The sequence below is a fragment of the Eublepharis macularius genome, chromosome 2 (genome assembly GCF_028583425.1).
Source record: "Eublepharis macularius isolate TG4126 chromosome 2, MPM_Emac_v1.0, whole genome shotgun sequence".
Taxonomy (NCBI): Eukaryota; Metazoa; Chordata; class Lepidosauria; order Squamata; family Eublepharidae; genus Eublepharis; species Eublepharis macularius.
The window spans coordinates 162,427,922-162,441,949 of NC_072791.1; the positions used below are offsets into that span (position 1 = coordinate 162,427,922).

At 43.2% G+C, this 14,028-nt stretch overlaps 1 protein-coding gene across 2 annotated transcripts in view; it reads left to right on the forward strand.

Annotated features, from left to right (window-relative positions):
- Positions 1-14,028, forward strand: part of MRAS (muscle RAS oncogene homolog) — a 90,826-nt gene that overhangs the window by 19,215 nt on the left and 57,583 nt on the right. Inside the window, exon 1 of one of the 2 annotated variants that reach the window (XM_054971408.1) lies at positions 4,573-4,659. The exons of the other annotated variant lie outside the window; for it this stretch is intronic. The gene's annotated coding sequence lies outside the window, so the exon portion shown is untranslated. Of the gene's footprint in view, positions 1-4,572; positions 4,660-14,028 lie in introns of those variants that run through there. 2 annotated transcript variants of the gene reach the window in all.

Below are 14,028 nucleotides of genomic sequence, written 5' to 3' on the forward strand. Positions count from 1 at the left end.
AGAATTGTAATAATGTCTCTCACTTCTTTCAAATCCCTCCTCAAAACTCTTCTGTGAAGATTCTGGCACAGTTCCCTTCCCCTACTCAACATAAGCCTAAATATTTCTAATTGGACTGAACATTTTTTCCCTTTTTTCCTGTCTCCACTTCTCTCTCCCTCCTTTGTTGTTGTTGGGGTTTGTTTCATATTTTATACTGTAACCTCCTCAGGACAGGAGGAACCTCTCGCACTCTGTGCAGATTGATGACCAACAGGGCTGCATTCATATATCATGATAAAGCACAGTTGATAAATCATAGTTTGAGTAAAGTCTGGTTTAGTGATTCTGATTATAGAATGGTAAACTGGGATTCTTAACCATAGTTTGTACCTGGCTTGTTAACTGTGGTTTGTATTCGTTGTGACTTGTCATAATGTATGAGTGTAGAAATCTGTTTGTTCAGTAGCATTGCCTTCCTTAACTTCCTGCACACAGAGAGAAAAGCCAACAGAAAATCTCTCCAAGGCAACAACATTCAGCTGTCAGTGGTACTTTCTAAAAACACTCTTCCCTCTCTTCCCTCCATATCCCACACACTAGTGATGATTCACCACACAGAAAGGTGCTTCACAGACAAGGGTTGGAGAGGACTGTAAAAGTTCTATATTATTTCAGAAAATGGAAGATGAATTCAAATGGCTGTCCGGGAAGGGGAAAGGTGGCTGCTTGCTGGGGAGAATGAAAGAAGGGTGCAAGTGTATAAAGTTTTAAGTTATTCAAAATCTAAACAAGCTTCCCATGGGGACTCAATCCTGAGGCACCACGGGAGCCTGATTCAGTGCAGGGGGAGGAGGGGCTTCAGTCTTCCCCTCCATACACTATTTTGCTGACCTAAATGGGACCCAAGGGAATTTTGCTTGCCCCACTGGCAATGGCACAAGTTAGATGTAATGCCTATTTTGGATCTGAGTGTCTTTTTTAGCAAGCAGAGCTATTTAGCTTCCAATATCAGGAGCACAAGCTCTGGAATATGAACTAATGGTTTAGAAAGGTGTCACAAAAATTCTGGATTCTTACTGATCAGAGTAAGTATTTTGTTACACACAGTTTACCAGGACAGCTTCTCTTTCTCCAAATCCTATTTTACACTGAGGAAGAAAAAAGAGATGGGCAAATCTTTGATGTCAATCAGCAAATCCTGTGAAGCAAAATACGCGGTTTCTTGCTCACTTTTTTGTGTCCAGCAAAACTGTTTTTAATTAAGCATTTGGGATTTGAATTATTAAGTAACAGAGCAGTTTCTGTCTGCTGTCGCTCCCTAGCTAATGTGCCTGCCAGACCGTTATTGACCTATTTAAGAGAATGGATAATGAAAGCAAAATCGGAATTTATGGCAAAGAATTTAAAACTATCTTATTCCAGATTGTAGAATGTGGCTGTGACAGACTGCACTTTTTAAAAGCCTGGAAGTGCTGTACAAACAGCTGAATGACTGTTAAGGGTTAATCGCTCACAGAATCAGAGAGCTTTGAGTGACAGGCTACTCCAAAGGATCTGATTGCGTAACATGAGCTGGAAAGAGGTCTGTTTTCAGTCCTAGCTGAGAGAGATCCAGTGTAAAGAGTTGGGAGATGGAGTCCTAATGGAGAGCAGTTTTAACACCGGCAGGAGAACTGGCAAAAGTTGTCAAGGCGGTTTGGAAAGTAGGTGCAGACACCCAAATGGGCCAAAGAAAGGGGCTAGATCTTAAGGAGAGGAGACTTTCCCTACCCAGTCAAACAAGGAGGTAGCTCTGGAGAGTGAAGAGACCCCTGGTTGGGTGTGGTTTGAAACTGCCTCGGAGACCTTAAGATTCAATTAAAAACTGAAGGAAAGCACTGGTGTTGGAAGAGAAGGAGTTTGGGGTGCTAGAAACTGATTACCAACATTCTTAAACCCAAAAGAGAAAGAGAATCCCAACAGAAAGTGTACTAGAGTGTGGGGGAAAACATGGAAACAAAAACATAATTTAAGTATCTGTGAAGAGCATAAGAACTACATTCTGTGCATGTACTGATTTCAGAGATTTCTATGTTGAATTACTTCAACCCCTGATTTCATGTGACCTTTCCCCTCTAAAATAAATAAAATAGTTATTTTTGAATTTTAAAAACACCTCTGGTGCCATTTCTGCTGTTTAAGGACAAAGAAGAGGGAGAGAGGAGGAGGGAATGTCATAATGGTGTTTGTTTGGATCAGGTCTCTGCAGTGTGTCTTATTATCAACAGCGATTTAATGGCAAACAGAATTCTGATTTCCAAAATCTTTTGCCATGACCATAAACCCTGGTCTTCAGTGGAGGTCTCCCATCCAATTACTAACTAAGGCTGATCCTGCTTAGTTTCTGAGATCTAACGAGATCAAGCTCACCTGGGCTATCCAGGTCAGGGCATATTAAAAGCATAAGTCAGAGGAAACTAAGGCTCACATAATACTAGAAGATGCTGTGCTGCTTTATAGAATAGTTTATATACAAGGTTTTTAGAGAGTACCCACAGTGTGCTGCATGTTTTACCCATGCTCGTGATTTTTGCCAAGTACTTACTGTAACATTCTTCATGACTAACTTTCTGGATCCAGGATTCAGTACAACATACTATGAGCTTTTATTAACTATTTACATAACTTAGAAAGCAGCATTAAAGAGAGAACAAGTAACTTGCTACCACAGCAAAGCCCTCTAGGATGTATAGAACCTGTTAAGCATCACCCATTTAAAGTCATAGTATCCTCACATCTTTCCTTTCCACAAAAGAAAATCATATATCACTCAACAGTTCTCTGTTAGTCTCTGGGTTAGTGTCCTCAGCCTCTGCTTTCTTTTCGTCATTTCTGTCAATGTTTGTTGTCTGATGTACTTGATCACTGCCGAGCTTTCCTGATTCAGATCTTGCTGTATCTGTAGACAACTCTTTTCTCCTCCTATTTAGAAATTAGTTGTAGATTTCTCTTGTGGATTGTTCATCACTTACTGCTCCCCAAGTGATCCTGTTTGAATATTTATTGTCATTAGATGACCCACAGAATGAAGAGTAGTTTCTCCATCTTTGTTACCCTAAATTCCTATGTGGCAAATGTAGCGGTGTGCATAAGAAAAAAAATTGGCAAATTTGGTTTAGTAATATCAAACTGGGGGGGGGGGATCGGTATTCCCTAAATACTGAATTGATTCTCCAGTTCAGTTCGGTATTACGGAGCAAATTCAGTAAAATTTGTCCATTGTTTCCTATAAGAAAATCAATTTGGGTTTTTTCCCATGGCCTGGAGAGGGGATTTCTAATTTTTGACCAAATTTCACCAAACTTGCAAGGAACCTACTCCTGACTGTCCTCTAAAGGCCCCCTAATTTTCATAAAGATTGTGCCCTGGAGGGGCCATTTTATGCCCCCCTCCAATCTCCATTATTCCCTGTGGGGGAAACTATGGGGGCTATCTAGGGGGTAAGAGGTGGCATTTTGCAATCAGAATCAACCATATTTGCAGGGGAACTCCTGACTGTCCTCTAAAGACCTTCCATGTTTCATAGAGAGTAGATCCCGGGGTCCAGTTCTGTGGGCACCTGAACAAGGTGCCCCCAGCCACTCCATTTGTTCGTATTATGAGGAAAAAGTGCAAACTGACTCCCACTTCAGAAACACATGGACCAAGACTGCCATGGCCAGGAGTACACTCCCAAATGCAAACCACACCAGACAGCCCAACCAAACCAAACTGATGCCCCCCTCAAAAAAAACTCCAGTGCCCCCTGAGCAAGCTGACCAGCCACTCTCCATTGTTCCCTATGAGGACCAACATTACACCAGAGAATCCCTCAAACCAAACTGAGGCAAGGGACAGTCTTGCGACTGCAAACTAAAGCAAGGAAATGGAATCCTTCCCCCCACCCCGAATCAAAGTGAAGCAACTTCACACCAGAGAATCACATCCATTTCATCCAAACCAAACTAAAGCAAGGGACACTCTTGCAACTTAGCCCAACAGAACCAGTGTCATTCACAGCAACCATGCACTGAGTTCAGCCAGTGTGGAAACACCACATAACAGAACCAAGCAGTACCCAGCCATAAGCACAAGGCAACTGCAAGCAAGCACAATTGTCTAAGACGGATGCCACCCATGTGGCCTCAGGCTGAAACTGACGGGGAAGTACTTAGGAAACCCAAGTAAACCTCGCTCTGCAGCAGCCTTCATCATCATCCCCCACCTACCTCTGCAATGAGGAAAGTTAAGTTAATATTAGAACAACACATTACATACATTATATTACTCAACAGTATTCTGTAGCTTTCATTTCGTTTCTCTGTGTTTCCTTCTGAGACAAATGGTGTCTCTGCTTTCCCTGCCATCTCTTTCTGACTCTTCCCATTCCAGTGGCAATAGAACAGCATTTCTAGGGCCTCTTTTCTCAGTTATCTGTACAAATTTGTGCTAACATGGGCTGGTGGTTTTGCAGTGTGTGGGGGGGGGGGGGTCCGAAGTTCAATGTGCACTTTTTGTGCCAACTGATCTCTGCTGATTTTCTGTCTAAGTCTTGGGAAGAGTGTTTTCACCCAGCTCACAGACTCTCAGAGGATGCAGGCCACAAGGTGGGCTCACCTCATTCACTCTGGAAATCCAAAACTGGAAAATTGAAAAGTGGTAAGTTGACCTTCAGGAAGATTAAATGCTCAGCTCTCCAGGGGAGCAGGCAAGTGTGATGCGAGCTAACAACATCGCCCACATAGGAAAAGACATGCTCTCTCTCCAAGCTCGTCAGAGAACATGAGTGGAGCTTCTGCGCCATGAGAGAAAGGTATGGTCAGACTGCCTCTTTCTTGATCCAGTAACTCAGCAGATCAGTGGAAAGCAACTCACAGAGCTCTGAAAGGTAGTCCCTATTGCCTCTGCTGGATCCTGGCTCATGTGCCTTATGTTCCCAGAGGGGCCGAGGGCACATCGGAGTATCTCCGTTTCCATGGACATCCTGGTGCTAGCCATGGAGGGAGCCTCCCGAGAAGGGCCGAGAGGGAGACCAGCAGAGCTGGGCCACTCCCTTACCACCTCTGCAGGCAGGAAGCCTCTCTTGGCCTGTTTATGCCACACCTGCAAAGACAAGGCATTGCTCACTTTGGTGAGGTTCCCAGTGAAACTGACGAAGGTGCCCTTGATGTACGGGTCACACATGACCACCAACATGTATGACTCCTTGGCGAAAGGCTACAGCCATGGTTAAAAAAAACCTGCCAGTCATTCTAAACACTTTGTTTGGGAGCAGTGGTTTTTTAAAATCCCCATATAGAAATATGTTCTAAGGTCATAAGAACATAAGTAGAGACTGCTGGATCAGATAGGTGGTCTGTCTCATCCAGCATACTGTTTCACACAGCAAGCACCCAGTTGCCCCAGCGGGCGTGGGGTGGTGGTGGCAAACAAACAGGACATAGACACTGAGGACTTCTGCTGTCACTATAGCTAGTAGCCATTGATGGTCAACAGATCTCCAGCCATGAAAGACATCATGTGTAGGATTTTTGGATCAATATCAGAATTCCAAGGAGGGCGCTAAATTATCAAAGCACATAAATAATGCTATGCAGCTGTGTATTAGAAAAGCAATGGTTTAGCACATGAGATATCATGAAAAAGAAAATATTATAAGGGTACTCATCGATAGAAGCAAGACAGCAATGAAAGTATCTTGGAGCAGATGGAGGCACAGTAGATTTCAAGAGTAGATTAATATATGATGACCTGAATTTTCAAAGCAAGATTCTGAATGACTGGATAGCTGAACATCATTCTTGTTTTATGAATTTTGGTGGCATGTGTACTTAGAAGTATACTCCTATGGAATCCACTGTCTGTGCATTCCTTCCACTAAGAACGTTGTTGTTGTTGTGACAATTAACACTGAATATCAAGGTTTAAACTACAGTCTTAACCTTAAAGAGTGAGTTCGTGCTTCTCTCTGTGTAGAACTCTTTTTTTTCCCTGAGGCAGTTTTATTAAACTTTAGGTTAGTAGGAACTCCCAACCAAAATGTATTAAATTTATTAAAGTTAGTTTCTATTTTACTATCAATAGCAAAATCTACTCTTGCTGTTCGTTGGAAAAGTAAACTGCCTCCCTCAGTTGAACTCTGGCAAACTAGATTATGGGATTATTTCATTTTAGGGAAACAGTCAGAGAAAATGTGGAGTGTGGTGTGTAACAACTATAAATCTACCTTTGTAGAAATATGGCACCCTTTAATAAACTATATGACAGAAGCTGACCTTCTGAAAGATTCAATTTACTGAGATATGATATATTTTTAGAATTATTACTTACCAGTATTAATGTGGTCATGTTGGGTTGTGTCATTGGCTGTATCTTGGATGTTCTTTTTTGTTAACTTTGGGTTGTGGATTTGTTTGTTTTGGTGTGTTGTATTTTTCTACTTGTAATAAATAAACTATAACAATTAATTTAAAAAAAGAATTTAGTAATAATCTGTTTTTAGATAGCTTGCGGAAATGCAATACCAGTACTTTAAATTGCAGTGGTTTCCCTCAGGATCCCCTTCTTTGTTCCCCTGCTCCCTATGTAGTTTATATATTCAGCATCCAGAGACAGAGATCCTTCTACAGATAAAAAAATTATTTTCTTCTCCATCAACCAGTAGAATATGGTAAATAGAGATGGGCACGAACTAAAATACGAACCAAAGCTCAGCATGAACCAGGCCAGTTCATGGTTCTCAAACCAATGAAAACCACCACGAATTTTTGGACAGTTCATTTGGTTCGTTTTTTGGCTCATCAATGCAGACAGCCTGGCACCAATCAATCAGTTTCCTAGGCAACAGATAATGGGCTTTCTGCAGACCTCCTGCTGCCCCGGAAGTGACGATTTGCTGACTTGGAATTGGTGTTTTTACAAACCAATTCGTGAACCAGGGCAAGTTCGTGAAAGTTTGTAGTTCGTGAAACGTGACGGACCACGAACCTCACTGTTCATTTTTTCCTCGGTTCGTGCCCATCTCTAACAGTAAAATGTAAATTAAAATCAGTACATGTATGTAGGCAAGGAGTGCCCAGATTTTAGGAATACTTGTAGCCAAAAATGCTAAATTTGGTTGCATAAATGTTGTGGTAGATGAATAACTTGGCCCATCATCCCTAAAGAAGGTTTATATTCATTTGCTCATTTTAAAAGTGTTTGTTTTAAAATCAGTGGCACACATCCCTGTTTCCTTTGTGCTTTCTGCAGAGAAAATTTTCTACCCAGGAACTTGTGAAGAAAATGTCAGGGCAAGCCTTCTTGGGTTGGTGGTCAAGGTGAAATATATTATGCTGTCTACATCCATTAGGGGCTGAAAGAAACAAATCTCTGGAGGCAGATCTCAGCTGTTTTTTTGACGTTTAGTTGCTTGTCAAAGCACAAAAAGGAATGCATGTGGTTGGTGGGTGGGAGGAGAAGTGGATTTTTCCTCATGCAAGTATGTGTATGATTGCTGACCAAATTCCACATGCTGACCCTAAAGAGGCCATAGATCGCCTTTTCACTGAAATGGCAATCCAGCATGTCTCTCTTCCTCGATAAAAATGCAGTTACTCTCTTAACTTTGGAAGCTATTAGTCTATGAAGCTGTATATCTTTAATCTATGTACTGGGCCCTGGTTGCTAAAGGCTTGATTTCCCTCCCCCCTCCGTTTTTGCAACCCTGGATAAGCAACAAAAATGGAAGGTTTATTGAGTTACAGCCAGTTGTGCAGGCCTGCCTTCAATATGGCACTCTTTCATACCCCTGGCTTCTTTTTGTGAAGTTTTAATATTTGATGTGATTACATTATGGCATCCCTAATGCCACTTGGAACAGAGAGAGAATATAATTTTATACCTATAACTTTCTGTTCCAAAGTATTTCTGCTTACAGTGTCTTCTGTTCCACTCCCCAAGCTGCTGGCCAGTGTGCTAGTTACAAGTCAGTGCTTTTCAGCTATCTTGGGGATAAGGGGACATTTTCCCCCTACAGCCCTGTTTGCTGGGAACACAGCAGGATGCAGGCCAAGAAGCTGCAAATAAAATAGTTAATCTCACGTGACAAATCTGCATTGACCTTTCAAATAGGTCCAGAATCCTTAACTGTATAAACAAGTCTAAACATACTCTTCTGAAAGAGGAGTAACATTTGCTATATTTAAATGGATCGAAATTTCCTTTGTACTAAGTGAAAGATGTCTTTGTGTGTCTGAGAACAGATGGAAGCAGGGAAAGTTGACTTTAAATAAGAATTACTGTTCTTAAAGCTGAAGACGATTTCCTCTGCTGTAGTTTATGTAAGCGATGCAGCTTGGAGCTGTTGCTAGGCTCTGCAACATTCCAAATGGAGGGCAGAATTTCAAGGCTCTAGGTGTACGTGGCATGCAAAAAGAGCTTTATTGCATGAAATTTATGATGTCCAAATAACATAATCCCAAATACTTTCAACGCTAGCCCACCCCACCATGTTAAAATCCTTAGCACATCAGCCATTGCCAAACCACAAAGATCTAAGGAAAGCATTAATAGATGCCCATTTGAAAACCTTAGTCCAGCTATGCAATCCTTGGGTGATCTTGGGCAAGTCTCAGAGCCATTCCATCTATTATACAAAAGGTAGACTGAGGAGGTAGAACTGGGGTTGGCAGGGCTCCTACTGGCAACACTAGAGTTTCTGGCGATTCCTAGAACAACATGATGTCATAGTTGTTGTGGATTTTCCGGGCTGTATAGCCATGGTCTATACAGCCTGGAAAATCCACAACAACCATCGTTCTCCAGCCACGAAAGCCTTTGACAATACAACATGATGTCACTTTGTTTTTTCTCAGAAGCGACATCATGGCGCAGCCAATGCTGGCACCCCCATGACCCTGCTCCCTCCCACTATACCACCTCTGAATGCAGGGAAAGAGTCCTATATTTGAATATTTCTCTTCCATTTCCAGAGCAGTTTTACACTTTTTAGAAAGGAAAATTACTTGGCGGTAAACATTTGCAGTGTTTTAAAAAAAAAAAAAAGTGGGTGGCCTACCTGATAAACAGAGGAGTGGCAAAGCTGACAAGTGTACCAGTATTTGGTTTGCTGGTCTGTGTGTCTGCCATTTTACTTGCAAAGCCAGGCTTTCACTGAAGTTAAGAGATACACTGCATGCTGTCCTTTGAGAGATTTTACCCTTAGGCTGTAAGCCTCACACAGCACATATTGTCTGTTTCTCTTTGTACGGCACACAAAATAAACATGAAATGGTAGTGGTAACAATGATCAAAGGCAATTATGAAATGTCCCTCATATTCCCTGTGCTTGAAGTGTGATCTAGAGCAGCCAAGGGTGGTGGCCCTGGGGTATTATTAATTGGTTGGCCTGAGAGCTCTGATTTCTATGAGGGAGCTTGCCCATTTCCAGGGATTGTGCTAAAAGGAAGGGCAGTTTTTTGGAATTCCAAGCAATTTCCTCCTTGCTTGGATTCCTTCTCTTTATATTATATCTATGTGGGCAGGCGTATGAGCATCTTGAATATTATGTGATTTCTCTCTGCTGCATAGTTAGTTTGAATGCATTGTTTCCATGATAACGTGAGGGAAGTATTTCCCGCGTCAGCAGTAAAGAATTTTCAAGAGGCAGAGGAGGCAGCGGAGGTGGATTCCTAAAAAATATTCCCTACAGAACCATAGCAATGAATAACATTTTTAAGGGGCACGATCCATCTAAAATTATGCACTAATTGCTTTCAAGTCCCATGGATTTCAATGTGAGAGAGTTTAAGCACGAGCTTAAGTCACCAGTTGTAATGGATCAAACTTGAAAGTGCTGGGCTAGAGAACCTGTATAATAGCCAGGGGCGGCGCCAGGGTTTCTGGCACCCACGGCTACCCCTACATGCGTGTGCACAGAGTACGCGCGTGCACCCCGGACTGTGTGATGTCACCGCGTGTGATGTCATCACGCAGCAAGCTGGCCCCATTGGCCAGCGGGCGGCTGGGACGGCGCGTGGAGGCTGCCCGCACTCCCAGTCAGGCACGGTGGGTGGCTGGGGAGGTTCCTCATGCCGACCTGGACACCTGCCACACCTGGCCTGTAGCTGCTGTGCCCGGCCGGGGGCGTATGTTGGCGGTGGTGTGGGGTGGGAGGGCTGGCAGGCTGCAGCAGGCTCCGCAGCGCATGCCCCCCCCCCGCACCCTCTTTGGTGCCTCAGCGCTCAAGGTGGGGGCCATACCTGCCTCAATGGGCACGCTGCCCCTGATAATAGCCAAACTATTGGGCTCAGCTGTGAAGAGAGTATTGAGAGATATATTAGCCTTGCCCCATTTCTCTGCCATGAAGCTCATTAAATAGTGTTGGGTCAGCCTTCTTCTCTCAGCCTAACTTACAGCACAGAAGTGATAATCAAGATAAGATGAGTTAAACCTATGAATGCCTTGCTGAGTTCTTCGGAGAAATTTGGGCTGCACAGTGGCTGCTGCTTTATCTCTATGCAAAAATACTGAAGAAATTGAAAGGTGGCTTTGTATGTTTTTGAATCTGGCAAGCTGCGCAAGACCAATTTGGGGGCTAACCTTGTTATAGCAGCTTTTTCCATTCAAAGATATTTAACGGAGGTAGAAATGGTCACCCTGCTATCCAAAATCACCACCTGTACCTGATATCCTCAAGATGAGAGAAGTAGTTCCAGTAGGGCAGTATGCTGAAGCCAAAATAACAAAGAGGCAGTTTAGTGGGCAACAAATTGTTATATAATTTTGGGGAGCCAGAGTCTGCTTCATTAGATGCATGAAGTGTGTTACACCCAAAATTATTAACAACAAAAAATGGTGGTGGGAAGTTGTTACAAAGAGGGATCAGAAAGCCCACTTTCCCAAGACATAAGTGTGTAACATTAAGGGAGTCCTGTGGTGCAGAGTGGTAAGCTGCAGTACTGCAGTCCAAGCTCTGCTCATGACCTGAGTTTGATCCTGGCGGAAGCTGGGTTCAGATAGCTGGCTCAAGGTTGACTCAGCCTTCCATCCTTCCAAGGTCCGTAAAATGAGTACCCAGTTTCCTGGGGGTAAAATGAGGATGACTGGGGAAGGCAATGGCAAACCACCCCGTAAAAAGTCTGCCCAAAAAACGTTGTGATGCAACTTTCCCCCATGGGTCAGTAATGACTCAATGCTTGCACCTTTACCTTTTTTTTAGGTGTGTAACATTACATTGCAGAACACCGATGAAAACAAGATCTAGGGGTTTTTTTTTAAAGGAATATATAATCCATTCAGAGTATGCATGAAGCACTCCCAGTTGTTGATGTAAGTAGAATGAATCTGTCCAATACATTTTAAAAAACTGTAAAGATCAATTTTTATCAGAGCATTAACCACTCAAGTTCCTCTTGAGTTCCACTCTGAAATCTCATATGAATTCCAACTCTTTGAAACTTCTCTGCTAAAATACCATACCATTTTAGTCTATTACTGAATTTCAGGAAGGTTGAAAGTATCAGATTTTTTGAATGTTTTCATTTTTCATTTCATTTTTAATGTCTGCTTTGTTCTTTTGCATAGAGCCTGACCTAGTGTGACCAGTGTAAATGGCAGGGAGACATTACTAGCACGTTTGCATTTACATTTTGCATTTATTTATTTATACTCCACTTTTGTCCCCAGTTGAGACTCAAAGTAACTTAGAACGTTGTTCTCCCTTCTTCCATTTTCTTACCTCAACAACCCTGTGAGGTAGGTCAGATTGAGAGTATGTGATAGACTCAAGGTCAACCAGCAGACTTGCATGGTAGAAGTGGGGATTTGAACTTAGGTTTCCCAGGATCCTAGTCCAACATTTTATCCACTACCATGCCGGCATATGAATGCATCAAATTAGAGTATATGTGGGTAATTGATCATTTGAAGGATGCTATCATGCACCATCAATGGCTTCTGTCAAACTAGACAATCTCTATATAAGAGAATTGAGTTAGAATATATGAGCACATTTGACACTGGGTTTGACAATCAAACTGATCTTGGGTTGATCTCTTTCCAAAAAGTTATTGTTTCTTTGTACAGTTTATGTATGCTGTTCAGATTCATTCTACTTACAGTAGAAAAGAGCAGGAGTCCAGTAGCACCTATAAGACTAACAAAATTTGTGGTAAGGTATGAGCTTTCATGAGTCACAGCTCAGTTCTTCAGATGCCATTTTGATCATTCTGCTTAGTAATTTATTGACAGTAGTGGTCCACTCCCATTCTGTTTGAATCACTTATTCTTTTGCTAGATTTTGTTTTCATTTGTGTTGTACAATGTAATATTACATACTTAATGTCCTAGGAAACTGGGCCTTTAGGTCTTTTTTTTTTTTTTGCAGTTATCACGGCCCCCGCACCGCCCCCCCAATACCTTTCTGCAGTTTATAGGTTTGAGTTTAAACCTCTTTGCCAACTGAATGTAACACTCTAAGCATCTCAACGTAAGGTGGGCTCTGGCTCATGAATGCTTATATCACAATAAGCACAATCGTCCCTAGATCCCTTCCAGTCTGGCTTCCGCCCGGGACATGGAGTCGAAACACTGCTGGTCGCCCCACTGCCTTGCCGAAGTGGGGATCCAGGGGACAGCTCTACAGTGGCTGGTCTCCTTTCTCCATGATCGGGGACAGAGGGTGGCTCTTGGGGAGAGAGTGTCATCTCGTAGGCCGCTGGTATGTGGTGTGCCACAGGGAGCGATACTCTCTCCATTATTATTTAATATCTATATGCGCCCCGTGGCCCGGTTAGTGCGGAGTTTCGGGCTTGGGTGTCATCAATATGAGGATGACACCGAGCTTTATCTGTTGTTGGATGGGCAGCCTGGATCGACCCCTGATGTCCTAGAGCATGTTTTTGAGGCTGTGGCTGGTTGGTTGAGACAAAGTCGGCTGAAATTGAATCCCACGAAGACGGAGATCCTGTATGTGAGTCGTGGGGAGATGGCTTCGGGACCCCAGCTTCCTACACTTGATGGGACACCACTTAAATTGGCCCTGAGAGTTAGGAGCCTGGGGGTGATTCTGGACTCCTCCCTGAAGATGGAGGACCAGGTCAAGGCAGTTGCCAGGTCCTCCTTTAATCATCTTTGGCAGGCCAGGCAGCTTGCCCCTTATTTATCTCCCCGCGACTTGACTACAGTGGTCCAAGCAATGGTCACCTCTAGGCTGGATTACTCTATGCTGGGCTTCCCATGGGCCTGATGCGGCGGTTACAGCTGGTACAGAATGCAGCGGTGCAGGTCATTGCTAGAGCACCGGTGTGGGAGCACATTACGCCAGTGCTACGCCAGCTGCATTGGCTGCCAGTGGAGTACCGAATCAGGTTCAAGGTTTTGGTGTTAACCTATAAAGCCCTATGCGGACTGGGACCGACGTATCTGCGGGACCGTCTCTCACCGTATGAGCCCCAGAGGACTCTTCGATCTAGTGGAAAATTTCTTCTAAACGTCCCTGGCCCTAGGGAGGCCCGCCTGGCATCGACCAGGGCCAGGGCCTTTTCGGTCCTGGCCCTGGCCTGGTGGAATGCTCTGCCTTGCGAGACTAGGGCCCAGCAAGATTTGCTTGCATTTCGCCGGGCCTGTAAGATGAAGCTATTCCGCCAGGCATATGGTTGACGCCGGGCGGTGCCCCCCCCCCGGAGGGGTTTTTTTTAAACTATTCCCCCATGTGAACGCAGATGCTGCTGCCACACTTATTATGGTATGGATTTGCTCTGGTAAAACCGCTGTGTGATACACTAAACTTTTGCTATGTGCTGCTTTAAAAAAAAATTTTTTTAAATTATTTATATGAAATAGATGTAGATAAGATGATTGTGTTTTTTAAGGTGTTTTTAATGATGTGTATATTTGTATTCTGTTATCCGCCCTGAGCCTGCGAAAGCGGGGAGGGCGGAATATAAATACAATAAATTAAATTAAATTAAATTAAATTAAATTAAATTAAATTTGTTAAAGGGCCACACAACACTCTTTGCTGTTTCGGAGATGGCTAAATAGCCA